Source organism: Papaver somniferum, chromosome 11 (assembly GCF_003573695.1).
Source record: "Papaver somniferum cultivar HN1 chromosome 11, ASM357369v1, whole genome shotgun sequence".
Taxonomy (NCBI): Eukaryota; Viridiplantae; Streptophyta; class Magnoliopsida; order Ranunculales; family Papaveraceae; genus Papaver; species Papaver somniferum.
In genome coordinates this window covers 117,218,791-117,238,538 of record NC_039368.1, presented here as the reverse complement: position 1 = coordinate 117,238,538, position 19,748 = coordinate 117,218,791, and positions in this window count along the sequence as shown.

Here is a 19,748-nt window from a genome sequence, read left to right as displayed (position 1 = left end):
TTTTCTTTGAGTTTATGAGCATCTTTTGTTGTAAAAAACAAAGTAATACACATAAACAGGCATAATATCTTAACCATATCTTCAACTGTTTGTTCAGTTTCTACTCTTGGTATCCTGTACTCCATATCTTCATCATCTTCACTATCGGGTACTTGTTCATCATTGTCATCATCACTGTCTTCGCCACCTTCAGATTTACAATTCTTGATTCCAGTACGCTTGAGCAGTTTCAAGATGGCATCTTGTAGCATTGGTCTTGTAACCGTGTTGCTATCACCAAAGTGTCTAATGTAGAATGGTTTCTGCCTCCATCCACCACCTCCCATCAAAAAGGTGTCATCATTTCTTCTTCCTGCCATTCTTGGCATTCCAAACATTACACCCATTTTTTCTGGTGTCGACGTGATAATGTGTGTTTCACCTCTTCTAACAAACTCAAATGTGAGCTCATTCTTGACTCGACCCCTTTTGTAACACTTCAAGTACTTTTTCACTACACCTTCCAACTTTTCCCAATGACTTTCTGAGTACTTAGTGTGCCAGAACATCAAAAACATCTGTCCATAAGAAGATTCGGATAACTTTTCCAATGTGGCTTCACTCAAAGTATATTTACTCGCCTTCATTCTGGCAACCAGGCTATGTAATGCTGTGAAACCAGACCTATACAACTTCCTAACATATTTTGGCACAACCTTATCTGCAAAATTTAATTGGTTTTATTTCAGTACAACATTTATGGACTACACATTCATCATCTCAGAAACACAATCAATCATTATTAGCCTTATGTACTTCATATCCAAAGCTCATTATCACATAAACAAAGAAATTGATGAATTTAGAGTACATAAACACTACAATGTCTCAGTTTTTTAGTTATGTACTGCCAATTATGTGCCAGAAACACAAACAGTGGTAAATAGACACATAAACAATGTTACCCATTCACTACTGGACTTATGTACTGCCAAAAAACAACCTAATTAAGAAAAAACCTCAGTATTTGATATATGTACTGCTGGCTCTATGTATCAGAAATAAAATGAAACACATTGCATATCACTTTTGATTCTTATTCTACAGTTTTATAGTTATGTACTGCCAATTCTAAGTGCTAGAAACACAAAGTAGAAGTTGCATGTAAACTCTGATAGGTTTTCATAAATTTTTAATCAGTACTTCTAATATGTACTGGTGGATCTATGTCCCAGAAACAAAAAATATACTGAAAGTGTTAGAAATAGTACCTTTTTCTGAATTGGTGCGTTGTTACTCGGTTTTCTTCGTTTTCTTTTTAGTACATCTATATATTCATCGTCCGATGAACTTTTTGAAGTTTTTTTCTTCGATTTCGGTGTTTCAAGCTTTTTACTCTTTTTCCTCTTTGATTTTCGTCTTGAAATTCTTGAATCGTCTTCTGATGTTCTAGGAGCAGAGCTATCATCCATTATTGTTTCTTCTTCTTGGATTGTTCTTGTGATTTTTCTTGTTTTAACCATTATCGGAAGAGAATATAGGTTTTAGGGTTTTTCTCTATTCTTGTGAATCAGAATCGTTGTTTGCAAACTATTCTCTGAATGAATTCTCGTAGGGAAACTATTCTCTAAATGAATTTTGGGTTTCTATTCTCTGTGTGAAGAGAAAATTTTTTCTCTTTGAAAATCTCTGAATGTGAAGTCTAAAAACCCCAAGAAGGTGGTTGTACGGGAAAGAAAAACCGCAAGAAGGTGGTTGATTTCACACGTGTTTAGTTCTAGGGTAAACCGGTCATTTTGCTTGTTTCAAATAACTATGGACCTAATGATAAGTCTAAAACCCGGTTGGACCCTACTATAACTAACTTAATGGGCTTAGGACCAAACAGCAAATTTTCCAAACTAGAAACCTTATTTTTGACTCCTATATCTAATAGACGTTACAATGGTTTCCTTTTTGCACTCCGTCAAGAGAACAAAGAAACTCAACTCTACTGTGGAGAACAGTATGATCGGATTCATGTTGGCAAGATGAATTACTACTACTCCTATAAGGAACTCATAAAGTTGATCGGACATGTCGATCATGGCACGGATCTTTACAAGAATGGCATGTGTAAATTGGTCGGATCATGCAATTCCCTTAATAGGTAAAGTGCTTGCTCTTCCAACCAGTAGGTGGTTGGTTGATGCGCCGGCAATGATAGCGAATGGGTTCGGTTATTGTCGCTCAGCCGACAATTACAAGGTTGTTAGAATGTATTATAGCAGGGAAAAGGTGGAACATGTCCAAGTATGCACCATTGGCGGTGGGTGGAGAAACCTAGTATCTATACCTAACAAGTTATGCTTACTGGCCGGGATACTTATTAATGGAGCTCTGCATTGGTTGGATCATAATGACATACTAGAATATAAGACTCTCTCCTTGGATGTAGAAGATGAGAAGTTTAGATTGCTTCCAGGGATGCCATCTGAAGCCCGAAATTGCGTTTCTAGTAATGAACTCAGGTTGCTGGGAGCAAATTTGTGTTTTGTTCAGACAAACCTTGTGGAGCGTCACATAACCATATGGGCGTATAAGGAAAATAATACCAACATTAATGGTACTGCTACTTATGATCAGAAAAGCGACTACTGTAACAAAAACTGGATTAAGGAGTTTAGGATAAAGGTTAACGCAGATCGTTGGGAGCCATTCACGATTACAAGGAGCAATCAAGTTTTATTGTGGCGCGGATGCAGCATTCTGTATTGTTACGATCCTAGAACTTCAACACTAAATAAACTTTGGGATGGTGATAATGGTGTGGGATGTTCACAAGCAGTGGCAATCCCCCACACAAACAGCTTGAATTCGGTAAAAGATCTCCTAGAAAATGAAAATGCTGCTGGGGGTTACAAGTACTACAAGACCGAGGCTATGACTTATACAAGGGCACTGATTCACTGAATGAGTGAGTAGCTTTTCCCGTTGTTATTAGAGATTTTGCTTATGTTTGAGCTAGAAAAAAAGAAAAAAAAACTTCTATGAAATAGCATCTATTTAAGCAATTCATGTTAAAAAAAAAAAAAAAAAAAAGGCTAGGTGGTTAACAGCCACACGCTCTAACCAGCTGAGCTATTCCAGCACTGTTGTGCTTATGTTTCAGCATTGTTTTGACTTTTATTCTTCCTGTCGTACTCTCCATGCTTTCTGACTGATCAGCTGCAACTGACACGGAAGCAGTGAATTGCATATCCTTGTGATTCACTTGAATTGTAAAAGCTTCACTCGGTAAAGGTCCTTTGACACTTAGTTTAATAGAAGACAAGTTAAGCCCGAATTTTGAGAAACGGGAAACCTCGAGCAGACCCCCAGATTGTGCTCCTATCATTTCAAATGCATCTGAATTCCAAAGAGAGAAAGGAACTCCCCTAACTAAAATCCACTTTGCTGATATCTCCACAATCTCAGCTGCAGAGAGTAGGTTCATGCTAGATGACCATCGGACAAATTGGAACTTAACACCAGTACTTCTCCATGCCTTCTCAAAGAGGGGGATAGAGATTTCCATCTTAGCGTTTGATTCCGCCAAAAGAAAAAGAACTTAAATCTTACTTTCATGTCGTAGAAGGTCCTTGCAAACCTTTACAGGTGATACCCGCGCCAATTACACCTGTTTACCTTCTCAACAAAAAGAAGATCCAAGAAATCAGGGCTTCCAATACTCAAACTCACAACATCCATCCTGGTTGCAATGACATAATCGAACAGGTCAAGGAACCACCATGCTTAGATACCTGTAATAGGCTGAATACATAGATACTCCTCACAATCTGGCGAAAAACAAATAGCATTTGAAAACGAAAAATCTAAGGAGAGGATAAAAAGGTCTACAAAAAAACATCATAATGTTGCATAACAACCTATAACATAATTGCTATATCAACATACAGGCATACAGCAATAACTCATGCCACAAATCTTCCACGCCCAAAATTGTCATTTAATTTAAAGTATCCTTATTGGTCCAGTTTGTAAAATGCCAACCAACATTCAGCAAACAACAAAAGCTAGCTCAAAATTATAAAAACAGAATAGCCAAAGAAAAATCCTCCAAGAAAAATCCAAATCCAAAGAAAAATGCCGACTAACAGAAAAACAATCTACTGATGAATTTTGAATACCAACAAAAGTTCCATCACTATCATCTAACATTGCAACTTCATTCAAGAAATCTAAAAGATATTATTTTCATGTGTGAATTGACTATCCTCAATTCGTGACTGACATATCAATTCGTGAATTGACTATCCCCAAGAAATCTAACATAGCATCTGCATGACCATCCTCACTTCGTGAAAAGCACAGCTTCCATTTTTTATTCCTGGTTTTGTTAGGGTACTCTTAGTTCGGGAAATAGAGAGAGGAGTTCTATTTATTTTCATGGATAAAAAGCATTCTATCTTAAGTTGTTAATCGAAAGTTAACGACAATGAACAACCTTTAGATTCAGAATAACAAGTGCACAGAAGAAACGAGATCTAGACGTGTTTAAACACCAGAGTGAAAAAGATAAACATGCAAAATAACAGAAGGGAGCAAGAATGGAAAAACAGTAGAAGATATGATATATCAAATTGTGCCATGAAGCATAAGAGTCATTCGGAAACTAACGAATGGTAATGTATGTTCCTAGATACACCTCCGCGACCACCACCCCACCGCCATTATAATTCTCAACAAAAATCAAGTCCAACTAACCCCACAGTTGCTAGTTTCTCAATGAACTTAGATGGTAATACATCTTAACCGGATATATGACTCATTTTTGAGTCATGAAGGATATATACAAGCGAAATGGCCATACAATAATAATTTAGGACTGATATCCATCAAATGACTGGCTGCTATCTGCTACAATAAGAAACAATTGGTTTTACTGAATAACATAGAACTGCAAAAAGTATATGAGCAGCCTAAAGTTAGGCATCTTAACCAAGACAACACCCACTTGTCTAGATTGAAACACAACAGAACTTATACGTGGACCCTCACCAACGGCCCTTTACTTTACGTAGACTCGACCAGGAATACATCAAGTAGGAGTAGCTCTTGGTAAAGACAACCCATGAAGTAAGATAAGGTTTCTTGTTTAGCAACGATTGAAATTTGACGTACGAAAATGCCCAAGTGAAATATGATTCCTCCATTTAAAATTTGACTGAGATACTATCAGTTCCTAAGACAACTAAATAAGTTTGTGAATAAACACAATTCTTATGTATTTTTATCGGCTTTAAATTGGAAGGCAGGAATTTTATATGAGATCCCAGAAAATGTAGTACCCAATCAAGTGGAGAATTCAAAACCTTTCTGAGCATACTAGTAATTACATTGTCTATTCATTCTAAGTAATAATCACCAAGAAACAAAAGAAAACATGAACAGTAACTGAAATCAAATAACGGGACAAACTAACTAAAGGAAGCATAATAATTCTCTGTTCCCCTAGTTCTTCCCGTACACACAACTCCTGCATGTAGGTTATTTTTAATGGACCATTTCAAATCAACCAAACATTGGAACTTACTAGTTTCTCCTTCTGGAATAAAGGTTTCCAGATAAAGAATGTTTTCCACTTGAGCATGCAGCGGATAATCCATGACAGGACAATAAAGATTATCCTCCTGACCAATACTGCGCCCTGCGGAGATTCCTTTCATCCAAGTTTGAAAATGTCACGATTTCGCTTATTGCAAGAGCTGGAGCGCTTTACCACCTTGAGATGTTTCATCTGTAAATTGTAAAATATATACTCCATCAAACCAAAACAATAATGTCTGACCGGAGAAACTCAGCATACGTGAGGCGGTAGTAGTAGAACTAGTAGCAATAGTAGTGCCAGAGTAACAGCGGAAGGGAGCTGCTGGCATACCCTCCTCCTTCATTTGAATATCGAAAGTCTCCCCCTTTTCCCATACTTGTTTGACCTTGTCCTTCTATATATAGAGAGAGATAGATGAACCTTAAAACAACAAAGGCAAAATGTTCTCTGATCATTGCACTGATGAACTGATGACGGGCGAAGGTGACAATACCTGTTGCTTACCATTATCTTTTCAGAACGTATGACACAAGGGTATCCTTTAAACTCCAGAAGGTGATGGTCAACTTCAATAAATTGATGCTCGTTCACCAGGGATAGCGTACATTCAGCTGGGAAGGGAATGAACTGAATCTTCTCCTTGTGGATGTTAAACAAGAGCAACACTTTAATGTTATTAAAATCACTAGGAATTTCAATATGATTATCATTGATCATATCTTCTTCTACCACTATATCAGTTATCCTCTGAAAAAGATGATCCCCCCTAAAGGGTAGCTTGTCTATGAAAACTTCTCAAAACCTTTGTTACCATTCGACTAGGAAATGAAGAACTACCTGGTGGTGGTGACATTTCAGCAGTGCTAGTAACTATCATCCTTTATGACTTAGTTCCCAAAGTAAAGACCATGCACATAAATTCATCATCGGCTACTGAAGTATGAATAACTACAACCTTATATATTCTTGTGATAACGAATCAGTGACAAAACGTTAACCAGAACTTAAATTTCGTACCCAATTACATTACAAGCTATATAAGGACTATTAGTATTAACACATTCTTATGTTTTTTGTTCTTTTTTTCTCTTACATTATTATGCTTCGTCTTCAATTGATTCCTCTAATCGTTCTGTCTCCAGCGTAAGAGTACGGATTGAAACTAAGCTCTCTACATAGTTAACTTGCGAAGCAGAATCGGCAAACCTAATCAAATTTCTTTCAATAGCAGTTCCATGTTTTGGATCATATAATACCACATCATCTGAACCCAAGAATACAATGTTCCCATTCTTAAAAGACCAGACAATCTTCATGACAGAGCTTTTGCCCAAGAATGTTTTATTTATAACTGCCTGAGTTATTGTCTCATTGGAGATAACATGACGTCTAGTCCAAGATTGTGGAGCTCCATAAACTTGCATTTCCCATACTTCCACGCGGCCACCATTATCAGCAACTACGCAAAGACATCCCTCTTCCAACACTCCCACACTAACAAACTTCAAATTGGGTATTACAGGTAGTTGAATCTCTTTGAACGATGGCAAATCACTGCTGTTGTCCAAATAGACTATGCAAACTCCACGTTCCGCTTTGGCTAACCAATGAAGATCCCCATTAACAGGTACCCTGGACTTCTGCTCACGATAAGTAAACCTATAAGGTGTTTCAATAGTTTCCCATGAATTTGATCTTAACTAAAAGACTTCCACTAAAGTAGCTAACCCACTCTTATCAGGACATGCCCCAATTACAAACTTGTAATCCTCATTCTTACCATCATACCATAGACCATGTATACAGACATCCCTTTTAAGAAATATATATGGTGAGTTAGGACTGTGAGGTATCTTCTTGTATTCCCTGGTGGCTGGGTTCCAAACATACAACAAGTCCGGCACCTTACCACCAAAATCAGAACCACGCCGGGCAACATAAAGCCTAAGAAAAAACAGGCCATTACAAGAACCGAGTAATGTAACATATAGAATTTCAAATCTCAATGGGTACAGCATACTAACAGCAGAATCATGTTCAATGTCCCTCACTGATAATGATGATTTTAATAAATCATAACCGACAGAATGCATTTTTCCCCCATGAGCATACTGATCTTCCAGTAGTCCAAGCAACAGACTATTACTACTAGAGTTGTTTTTATTTAGTTGGAGCTGAGATTTGACAAAATTAGGGTTAGAAATTAGGAAACACCAAGATTTGCAAACACACTTACATTTGAGCATGGATTCCACTGGTAATCTTATCAGGATTTCATGGTATAACTCTTCCGGAACCCCACTGCTTGACATGGCTTCTTCTTCTGCTTGTTGAATTAGGGTTCTTATGAAGGTGTTCTGCTATTGAAAGACAGAAAAATGAACAAGGAGAAGAGAGAGCGGTGGTAGAATGATTTGAGGGTATAAGAAAGAAATGAACGGTCCAGATTTCTTATATTATTACTAGAAATACTAGTTATGTGCCCGTGCGTTGCACGGGCTCAAATTGGTTGAGATTGGTTTTCAGCTTTGTGCCCGTGAATATTAGCTTCATCAATCCCATGACTCTTATTATCATTGTGTAAATAATGCTCTTAAATTATGGTAAGTTAATACTCATTTTAAAGCCAATAAGATGATGTATTCATCTCCACCAATCCCTGAACATTTGATTCTAAAAGTCTGGTACATAAATACGAATTCGAAATTGCAATTACTTGCTTAACATTAAAACAACTAGAAATCTTGAAGTTAATAATATTAAAATGAGAGAACAAATTTTTACACATATGTAAGTATTTAACACAAAATTGGTTAAAAAGTCCAAAATCAACAATTTCTGGGTGAAATGGACAGTTAGATTTTGATACTGTTTAAATGGACAAAAATGTAAAAATATGCAGGATGTAACCAGTTTCATCGTGCCCATTTTCAAATATTTTTTTCTTATTTTTAATTTACACAGGATGTATCCAGTTTCATCCTTGTTATTTTTTAAATTTAAGCTAGGATGAAACCAGTTTCATCCTTACTATTTTTCTTTTTGGCCATTTCACCCAAACTATTTTTTTACTCATCCATTTGAACCGTGATTTAAAAATATTTGGACAAATGACCAATTTTCCGAGTATTTAAATACCAAGACTTCAGATAAAAAAATGTTCAAACAACGAAACAATGCACAATATTCAATGGTTAGAAGAAAAAAAAACCAAGCAGATACTCATGTTATCCGGAGCCGATACGATGCACCTGTCAAATAGCTTCTCTAATATATAGTTGTCTAATAGCTTTCTCTAACGGTTCGTCTTTTCCCTACCAATCGTCGCTGAAATAACATGTGAATCTATCAATGATGTGCATTTAAGATACACCAACTCAGTAGACCCATTATCCTAAGTAATCATTTGTTAAATGTAAACTAACAAAAAACTCATCGAAGTAATAACCTCACCTTTTCCATTGCGCTATAATACGCTAACAAAACACAATACCAAAACTGAACAATATGAGATCATGTATCATGACAAACCAATCTCAGGAACACACAGATGGCAGTAAAAAGAGCTAATACTTTCATCGGAAGCACGTAAGGTTTTAGCTTACTTAAATAACAATGCTATCTGTGGGAGTCGAACTCACAGCTACATGGTTGAGACCATGTGCTCTTCCATTTGAGCTAAGACATCAAGTAAGAGGAATTTAATATAATAACTCTTAGTTAAGGCCCCTCTGATTCATAATCATAAAGGGATATCAGGAAGATAATTTACTTGAACCCCTGCTAAATCTATTGAAAACTTCAAATTATCATTTGAGATATTGGTCACCACTTTTAAATTAAGATGGAATTTGCATATCAAGTCCTTGATCCACCAAATGGTGAGTGAGTTGTCATACCAGCAAACAAAGAGAACTACAACTTAAGATAGATAATAGACAGAATCTTAATATCACCAACCTGTAATATGGTGTCGGTTTATACTAATGAAATGGAACCAACAAAGATGAATCAAACTGAGCAATTCGGCTCAAACACTGGATAAAGTCCAGAATCAGTGCACCACCATTAGTTGTTAATAAATTTGAATCTCAACCACCAACTGCACTCGCCTAAGAAACGTAAAAAACCTGGACATGAATCAATCAAACTCAACTAATACTTGGAATCCCCCGAGGAATCAAAAAAGTTAAATACCTAACACTAAATAACACAGAAAATGACTACTTGTGTTTCCTGCATGTTCACTTGAGAAGCATTAGTAGCTATATGCACTTTTAGTTGACATTACAAGATAAGTTGGTGTTATATACCGAATAAATTCTAGAGTTCCTTAGAAAATCTAATATTAATTTAGTACCAACAGAGATTACTCCAACCCGAGACCTTCCAAGCTCAGTTAGATCAGAAGATACAAGAATTGAAGTATGAACACTTCATTGGTCGTGATTTACCTTATCAATTGCTTTATCATTAAAAAAAGGTGCACCAAGAGAATGGTTTCTTCTCTGCCTCTACACTAAAAATATAATAATAATACTGCATTTTTGTAATGAAATGGGACTATGGACTTCTAAGTATAGTAACAAAATCATAGAAATGAAAATCCAATTGTTTTGATGAATGAAAGTGAAGATATTAACCTGTACTCCAAACTCAAATTTAGATATTCCTTTCAATGAAGCGACGGAATATGCGCTCTGGTATAACTTCAGTTTTTGAGGCTTCGAGTGAGTCTTTAATTTGTTGGTGCTTAAATCAACCATAACTTGGGATCGAACACCTAAACCAAGTGACGACATGAGATTAACCTTGGCTTGCCCACATTTCGTAGTCTACAGTGTAGCATTAGCCAAAGACCTTCCTAAAATAGGAAGACAAATAAAAAACATAAAATGAAAAATTAAGCGAAAGAGACAAAAAAAAATCATGTAAAAGCCAATACCTATTCCGTTCAAGTAATAGAAGCCCGAGTTCTGATCATAATTTTATATGTTTAGTTGATTGTATTAATAACCCTATTCGTTATCAAGCTCCCTGTCTGCAAACAAATAAAACCTAAAATACTCAATAAAACATTGCTTCAATACTAAATAAACCATACATTAAGAGCTTTTTAAGCATCAATCCAACCTACAAACTAAATTTCTTCGTAAGAGCTAAGTTATATGGAAGCAATACAACAATAATACAGTTATACCGGTAATCATATGGCCATCTCGACCATGTTGACCTTTGAAGGCATGAGGGAAACCACTGATGTGTCCAATCTTTTGGACTTCCTAACTACCATTTCGTTTTCCAGTTATGTCAAGATTGTCATAAATTTTAGGGTGATTATTTGAGGTCTGCATAATATGGTCATAGTCTCCCTTAACACACATACTTCCATTAGGGCTGGTATAACAACGGAACCACATGAATCACAAATATGGTTTAAGATCCGTCAATATCACTTTACTTTTTCTTAGGAATGCATTTTAACATTTGATCGAACGTCAATTGCAATACAACAATTAAAATCATCTAATTTCCATAAGCGTTTTTATTGTCATAATAAAATATTAAGAAACATAAATACCTCTTGACTGCACTAACCATTTTCATTCCTGGTTACTTATTCTATCAATGAATCACATCCGATGTCCTAGAAATCATCCAGTTCGAGAGCCCAAAACAACATAAAGTTAGAAACCCTAACTTGAATGCAAAAAACATGGAGTGAATAACCATTAAAACCATGCTAATATTATACATTATGAAGTTGACAACCCCCACGAATATCCAAAATTAAAAACTAAAAATCAGTCTGAAAACCCAAAACAATGTAAAATTAAAAACCCTAATTTGAATGCAAAAACGAATAATCATTAACCGGGAACTGTTAAACAATATTCAATATTACTTGGTTCGAACTGGTAGACTCTCATCTGTAATTCAAAACACGGTTATTTAATAAGAAACGGTGAGCAGAAGAAACAGTTTCCTTAGAGAAAGAGGAGGGGACGCGGTGGAGAAGTATTAGGTTTTTCTTAAAAAGGAAAAGAAAGAATATCGATAGAGAAGTGGTGTTGAAAATACAAATATGGGTGGTGTGAATAAACGAAAGATTCTTATTGGCCTAAATATTTTTGGTGGGGCCAGAAGCTCTTGAATTTGATCTTGATAGAGCTTTTAACCACAACAGAGTATTTTCTCCTGAAACTATTACTAGAAATATGTTGCTCTTGGGAGGAATTACGCGCAAAAAAAATGTTGAATGCTCAATAGACACTCTGACCAGTCGCCAGCCGCCTTATCTCAGACCAGGATCAGCTATGGGTTAAACTCCTTCGAGCTAAATACTTTCCAAATACCCATCCTTTAGAATCCACTTAGTCCTCCAATTTATCGTGGATATGGACTAGTATTCAAAATTGCTTGGACATCATTCGAGGAAACTTTGTCTGGCAAGTGAAGGACGGTAAATCAGCAAAAAATTGGGAAGACAAATGGATACCAAACTCAGAAATTATCACTCATCCCACCAATCTTCAAGAACAATCTCCAAAAATGGTTCAATAGTTGATAACGAAAGACAATAAATGAGATCAAGAAAAACTGAACACATTCTTCAATCCAGAAGTCAGAAGCAAAATCCTAGCGATTAGCCCAAGAGTTCAGGAACACGACAAAATGAGATGGAAACATCATCATACTGGAAAATTCTCGGCGAAGAACATCTACAATTTCTTAATAGATCAAGTTCAAGACAACAATACCTCGGTGAATTTTCCGTGGGATAAAATATGGAAAATTCAGGTGATTCCAAGAGTAAGATTATTCATTTGGAAATTAATTCAGAAAGCTCTTTCTACTTTGGCACGACTTGGAGCACTCAACAAAGAGATTAGTCATGTTTGCCAACTGTGCGACGCCCAAACCCATGAAATGGAAAACCACTTATTCAGATCATGCACGTTCTCCAGAGCTATCTGGTTTGGTTTTTTACTTGACATGCTTATTTCATCAGGAGATACCGACACTATGGATACCTGGGTTAGAGGATGGATATCGGTAAACTATACAAGTAATCTAGTAGAAAAAACAGCTACCATCCTCTGGTTCATTTGGAAATACAGATGCTCGGTAGTGTTTTAAAGGATATCACCAAACCCAATTGATATGATCAGTCAGATAAACAAATTCCTACATTCTATCCCATCAAAAGATTTTCAACAAGGAGATAATCTCAAAAAGGTGATGCCGATAAATTACAAATGGTCTGACTTAAAATCTGATTGGATAATATTCATAGATGCTTCCTTTAAAAGGAAGACCTATCTATGGGTTATGCTTTCATTCTCTATTTTGTTGACCATGAGACATTCATGCACATGTTAGCGGGCTCGAAAAAAGCATCCTCAGCTCTACATGCGGAATCAATAGGCTTGCAAAAGGCAGTCAATTGGCTGCAAGAAAATTTACTGTCAAGCGTTTCAATAGTCTCGGATTGCAAAATATTAGTGGATAATATTAGTACGATGAATGACAACATCTCTTGGTCAGCCGAAAATACTTTACAGGAAATCAAGGTGATTCTGCAAGAACTTCCTCAAGCGCAGGTAAAATTTATACAAAGGAAATACAACTCAGCAGCAGATTACTTAGCGAATGAAGCGAGGATAAAAAAACCTTCAGCACATGTCCTCCTAATTACAACAAAAGGTTCCGGAATCTAGCATTCTCTCTAATGTTTTTAATACAGACGAAATTAGAAATCTTATGTATTATATTTGCTAGTTAATAAAATTACCTTTTCTATTGAAAAAAAAACAACACTCTGAACAGTCATGATAGTAGTATTTTTTTTTGGAAAATTTGTTGGTTGGTCCAAAACCTATATAGTTATTTATAATAGGTCCTGTTGGAATTTTATTTTATCTAGAGGTCCAAAATTAATTAAAACATGGACCATAATAACTCCTACTACACGTACATATCTGCTACACTGCTTACAAATTTGAGTACATATCTGTCATACGATTTACAAATTTGAGTACATGTCTGCTGCACTACTTATAAATCTAAGTACATATCTACCACACTGCTTACAAATAGAATACGTATCCGCTGGACCGCTTACAAATTTAAGTATATATTTGCTGCTTACAAATTCGAGTATAAATCTTCTGAACTGCTTTTAGGTAGAGTACATATCTGTTAGAATCAATGATAAATAAATTAGAAAATGTATTACATCACATATATTATAGGATCATAAAAATTAATCTCTAATATTTATTCAATACAGTATTAAATCATAGAAAAAAATAAAGAAAAACCTATAGATGCACAGTAAACACAAAAAAGATGTACTAAACTAGCACATATTTCAGTATTTTGCATATGTACTCATGAATCAAAAAAAAAAGTGGCAAAACTCTGAATAAAACAAAATCACAAGAAGCTTCTATCAGAGCGCCATATACGTACTGCATATTCATGAACTAAAAATCAACTGCATGTAAAGAAAAATTGATGAATCCATGAATATAACATAGTCAAAGCACATATTTCAGTATTACACATACGTACTCATGAATCAAACCTAAAAACAGTGGCAAAACTCTGAATAACAGAATCAGAAGAAGTTTCTATCAGTACGTCATATACAGACATGAACAAAAAAAATCAAATTCATGTCCAGAAAAAGTAATGAATCCATGAATATAACCGAATCAAAGTACATATTTCAGTAATAGACATACTTACTCATGGACCGAACCCAAAAACAGTGGAAAAACTCTGAATAAAACAGAATTAGAAGAAGTTTCTATCAGTACGCCATATACGTATTGCGTATTCATGAACTAAAAAGTCAATTGCATGTCAAAAAGAAGTGATGAATCCATGAATATAACCGAATAAAAAAGCACATATTTCAGTATTACACATACGTACTAATGGATCAAACCAACAACAAAAAAGGCAAAACTTTGAATAAAACATAATCAGAAGAATTTTATATCGGTACGCCATATACGTACTGTCAATTCATACACAAAAACAAACTGTAACAAACTTAAAAACATAAAAGCTTCATGAAAATCGATTTGATCTTCATAACAACATCAAAAAACAAATAAAAAGAAGAAGAAAAAACCAAATAATCAAAGATAGAAAACATACCTGGAAACACAAACAATCTTCTCATCATAAACCATAACGATGCATTTTTTTTCTTTTCCTTCTCAAAAATAAACTAGGTTTCTATCAGTATGGGATATATGTACGGTTGCTTCATACACAAAAACAAACTGAAACAAATCTAAGACCAACAAAGTGGAACTAGTATAATCAAACCTAATAACGAAATGAACAAAAAAATGTGATTATTCATCTAGATCTAGTAAATAATCAACAAAATCAAACATGGAGATCGGAAGCGTAATCAAATATAACAACAATTAGATCGTGAAAACCTTAAAATAAACATTGCAAAATAAAACTGTTTATATGATTTGGTAGAAACGAGAAATATTGAAGAAAAATAAATTGGATTTGGTCAAAACCCAATTGCAACAACGGTGAGGGGAAATAAAAAGAGAAAACGAATCTGAAATGTTAAATTTTCTTCTCATGCTTATAGACCTGTTAAATAGTGAAGGTTGTTGTGTTATTTATAATTTTTCGCATACGTGATCCCGCACGTGTATTGTACCTGAAATAAAAACTTTTGGTTATTTTTTTTTCTTTCAAACTTTGGACCTTCGGCTATGGTTCATTAATGGATGGACGTGCCACTAACTAAGCCCATAAGTGAAAAAGCGGGGGTCTAACAACACCACCCAATATTTCGCTTAGCAATCTGTATGGACTAACTCCGAAATACTTTCTAAAGAATCAACTGGACAGTCAGACTTAATCTAGGTAAAAGTATCTCAAGGAGTTAATATCTCTCTCCTGTTTTTGATTCACTCAAGCTAATAGAAATCAGCGAGTCTTTAATCAAACACAAGGAATAACTTGGATGGTACCAAAGACCAATATCCAAGGATCAATCAATGACAATCAACAACCAAAGGTCGGATTACTCTAATTGATGATCTAACACACAACCTGTATTATTTCAATTATAAAGATAAACAATATAATGCGGAAATAGAAATAACACAGACACCAGAAATTTTGTTAACGAGGAAACCTCAAATGCAGAAAAACCCCGAAACCTAGTCCAGATTGAACACACACTGTATTAAGCCGCTACAGACACTAGCCCTCCAATAACTTCGGACTGGACTGTAGTTGAACCCCAATCAATCTCCCACCGATCCAAGGTACAGTTGTACTCCATATGCCTCTGATCCCATCAGGATACTGTGCACTTGGTTCCCTTAGCTGATCTCACCCACAACTAAGAGTTGCTACGACCCAAAATCGCAGGCTTTGACAATAAACAAATCTGTCTCACATAGACAAGTCTATCAAAGGATCAATCTGTCTCCCACAGATAAACCCTAAAGGTTTTGTTCCGTCTTTTGATAATAATCAAGGTGAACAAGAACCAATTGATAATCCAGTCTTATATTCCCGAAGAACAGCCTAGAGTTCTCAATCACCTCACAACAATCTTAATAGTATGGTAGCGAAACAAGATGTTGTGGAATCACAAACAATGAGACGAGGATGTTTGTGATTACTTTTATATCTTTCCTATCGGAGATATCAATCTCAAGCCAATCAATCTGATTGTACTCGTACGATAGAAGATGCAAGATCAGATCATACAAATACGATAAAAGTAGTATCGGTCTGGCTTCACAATCCCAATGAAGTCTTTAGGTCGTTAACCTGGTTTTAGAAGAAGAAAACTAAAGGTTAAAGGAGAAACGACTCTAGCACGCGAACTAGTATCACACGTAAGGTGTGGGGATTAGTTTTGTACAATACTATATGTCTCATTTATATAGTCTTTCAAATCAGGATTTGCAATTAAGTTACCTTGGTAACAAAGCAATCAATATCCACCGTTAGATGAAAACCTGATTTAGATTCAAGCTAATATTTCTTGACCGTTAGATCCAATACTTAGCTTGTTACACACACTTGACAATGTTTATAGGTTTGTTAACTGTACCCAAATGTATGCACTTGTTAGTTCAACAATATTTAACCAAATGGTTAGCCATATGAGCATTTCATATCAACCATGTTCTTATTTACCATAACTAGTTCAAATGACTTCAAGATTAACTGGTTGGAGAGTTATTCAATTGCAAGGAAATATCATGTACTACACAAGACACAATTGAAGCAAAGATGATTTGATTCACTTGAATCGGTTCATGAACTTTTATAGCCACGGTTTGCAAACTGCATTCCTTATTCGTTTTAAGTTTAAGTTCAGAAATCATATTCAGATACATAACATTCTCAAGTTCGTAAACTAAGTTCGCGGACTTATGTTGTCGGGCAGAGTTTACAAACTCCAGCAGAAATTCTCGGGAATGAGAACTTCGCCGATTCGCGGAATGGGTTCACGGACTGGGTTCTCGGACATAACTTCACGCAAGTAGTTTGTCAACTCCAACGGAAACTCTAGGATTTGAGAACTTCGGAAGTTCGCGGACTTGGCTCACGCCATTCTTCCGGTTCTCTTGATCAACAAAGTTCGCAAACTTTGGTTCAAGGAATGGGATTTATACATAATGTGGTTCCACAACAATGCTTATGTCCACCATTGGTTATGTAATATAAAATCTCATTTCAATCATTAAAACAGTCTTAGAGGGCCTTATATAGTTGTTACACCATTTCTCGTCAAAGCAATTTTAAAGATGACTGAAACATATCATGACTTTCGTCACTAGGTAAAGATAAACTTGATCGAAGCGAAAAGCTTACCAACGCATATTTCGAGATATAGATAGGAGAGGTATACTCGGGTCGAAATACCAAATGTGTATAATCAAAGTCTATATATATAGCATACGACTTCTTGTCTCAAAGAGTAGGAGATAGAGTAGATAGACTTTTGAGTGATAGATAATTTCAAGTCTTCACATACCTTTTTGTCGAGAAGTTACACCGGTTCCTTGAGTAGTTCTTCTACTTGTATGATGAATTGCCATGAAGTCCTTGAGATCAACTACATTTTCGATCCTAGTCCGAGACTTAGCTATAATAGACTAGAAATCAAGACTTATAGTTTTGATCACTAACATTGACAAACATGCTTGAGATAGCAACGCATGCGAGTTCAACCGAGCAATGCTCTAAAGATCAAGAAACTTTAGTAGCTCCTATTCCACATATCTAATCTTCAACATTCCTCGAAATCTTTGTCACTTCCAAGTACTCCAATGATCCTAAAAGTTGTAAGTTTAGCATCACCTTTGTTGAAGATCCGTAGCTATAACAATGAGAAAACATAGTTCTCGATCATTGTTATACAGTGTCATAGTATTATTACACAGCGTCAAAGTTCAATTGTATCACAACTTTAACTATAATACTATGATGATATGTATCATTCCCCCTTAGTCAATACTCCATCTCACATGGAAACCACTCCCCCTTACACAATGTCCGAAAACCATATGTATTTGTAGTGTGAACTACATATTAATTACCCCCCTTTTTGTCAATAAAATTGGCAAAGGTACAAGAACGGGATCATAATGAAATTTCTGAAAGAGACATTTCATGACAAAAGGAAAAAAACACATACCAACTAATTTAGATGCAATCATAAAGCCGAAGCTAAATGCATTCATCAAGGAATTTAAAGATACAAAATAACCCCTCTAAAATTCCACATCCACACACCCTTCAAGATATGCACAAGTTCAAAAGAAATCTCCCCCATTTGATGTCATTCCCGAAAGAACAACAAGAGCGACCTTAATTTCAAAAGAAAAGAAGGATTTTTATTGGACACCAAAAACCATAAGAATGATTTTCCATATCCAAAAATTCAATCAAATTAATAACAAGTAAATCCATGATTAATTTAATCGGAATAAACAACCAAATTAAACACAAAAAGTGATCAATTCAATTGATTGTGCTCAACATAAGAGAACTTACGGAGACACGAAAATACTCAACTAGATTAATTACAAGAGAACTCATAATTAATCTAATTGGAATACACAACCAAACTAATTACAAAATTAATCAATTTAATTGTCATTTTGCTCGACATAAGAAAACTTACTGAGCAATAACTAAATAACCAAGCAAGATGATTAATTTAGTTCAATATGCTTGATATAACATATCTCACGGAACACCAACTAAGCTAAAAAATCAACTTGGTTGTATAGTTCTCAACATAAGATACATTACGAAGCCTCACAGTAATACATAAAATATGGATCAGGGATGATCAATACTGTGGAATACACAAGGATTTATTCTATTTTCCATCACTATTTGCATAACGATATTAATAGACATAATCCTTGAAAACAAAATATTTTTAACCTATCTTCCATCAAATATTTGACAATATAGGCTTAACTTTTGTGTTTCTCAAAAGTCCATTCATTCTTTTACCAGTACGTGAATACCGATCACGAGCGACTTTACTTTTGACAAATTATGGGACAAACATAGTTCACGGATGTAAACACCAATCCCATAACAAATTGAAATATAATAAATCATAAAGATTAAATACTGCAAAAACATAATCCTCCAAATATTTTTAGAATTTAAACCAATTAAACCTAAAAAAGAAGATGAAAAATAATAGCTATGTGTAGTCACAATCATTGCTATTCAAAGCACAAGTTATTCTTCCAACCAAATCAAAAAGAAGACTTCTTAGGAAACAAATAAACTTCTATGATGCATTTCAGTTACTTTGAAAATTCTTCTCATATTCCCTATATTCATCAAGCTCATCTTCGATTCGATCAATCCAAGATTCAAGATTATCCACCTTTTCTTCAAGTCTTTTGGAGGAAGCTTCGATTTCACTTTTCAGGGAACGTACTTGATCCAAGACAAAATTCATAGTTAAAGAGAGCTTATCGAATTGTGAGACTGAAGTATTCTCATCATACGATGAGATACGCTTGTCATAACACATCTCGTTGTCGGAAGAATCAAAACGAATCTTCTTATAGGGAAACTGAACAGTCCATACATCACTTTCTTTGCTTGAAAGACTAGAGGAGGACATAATAGA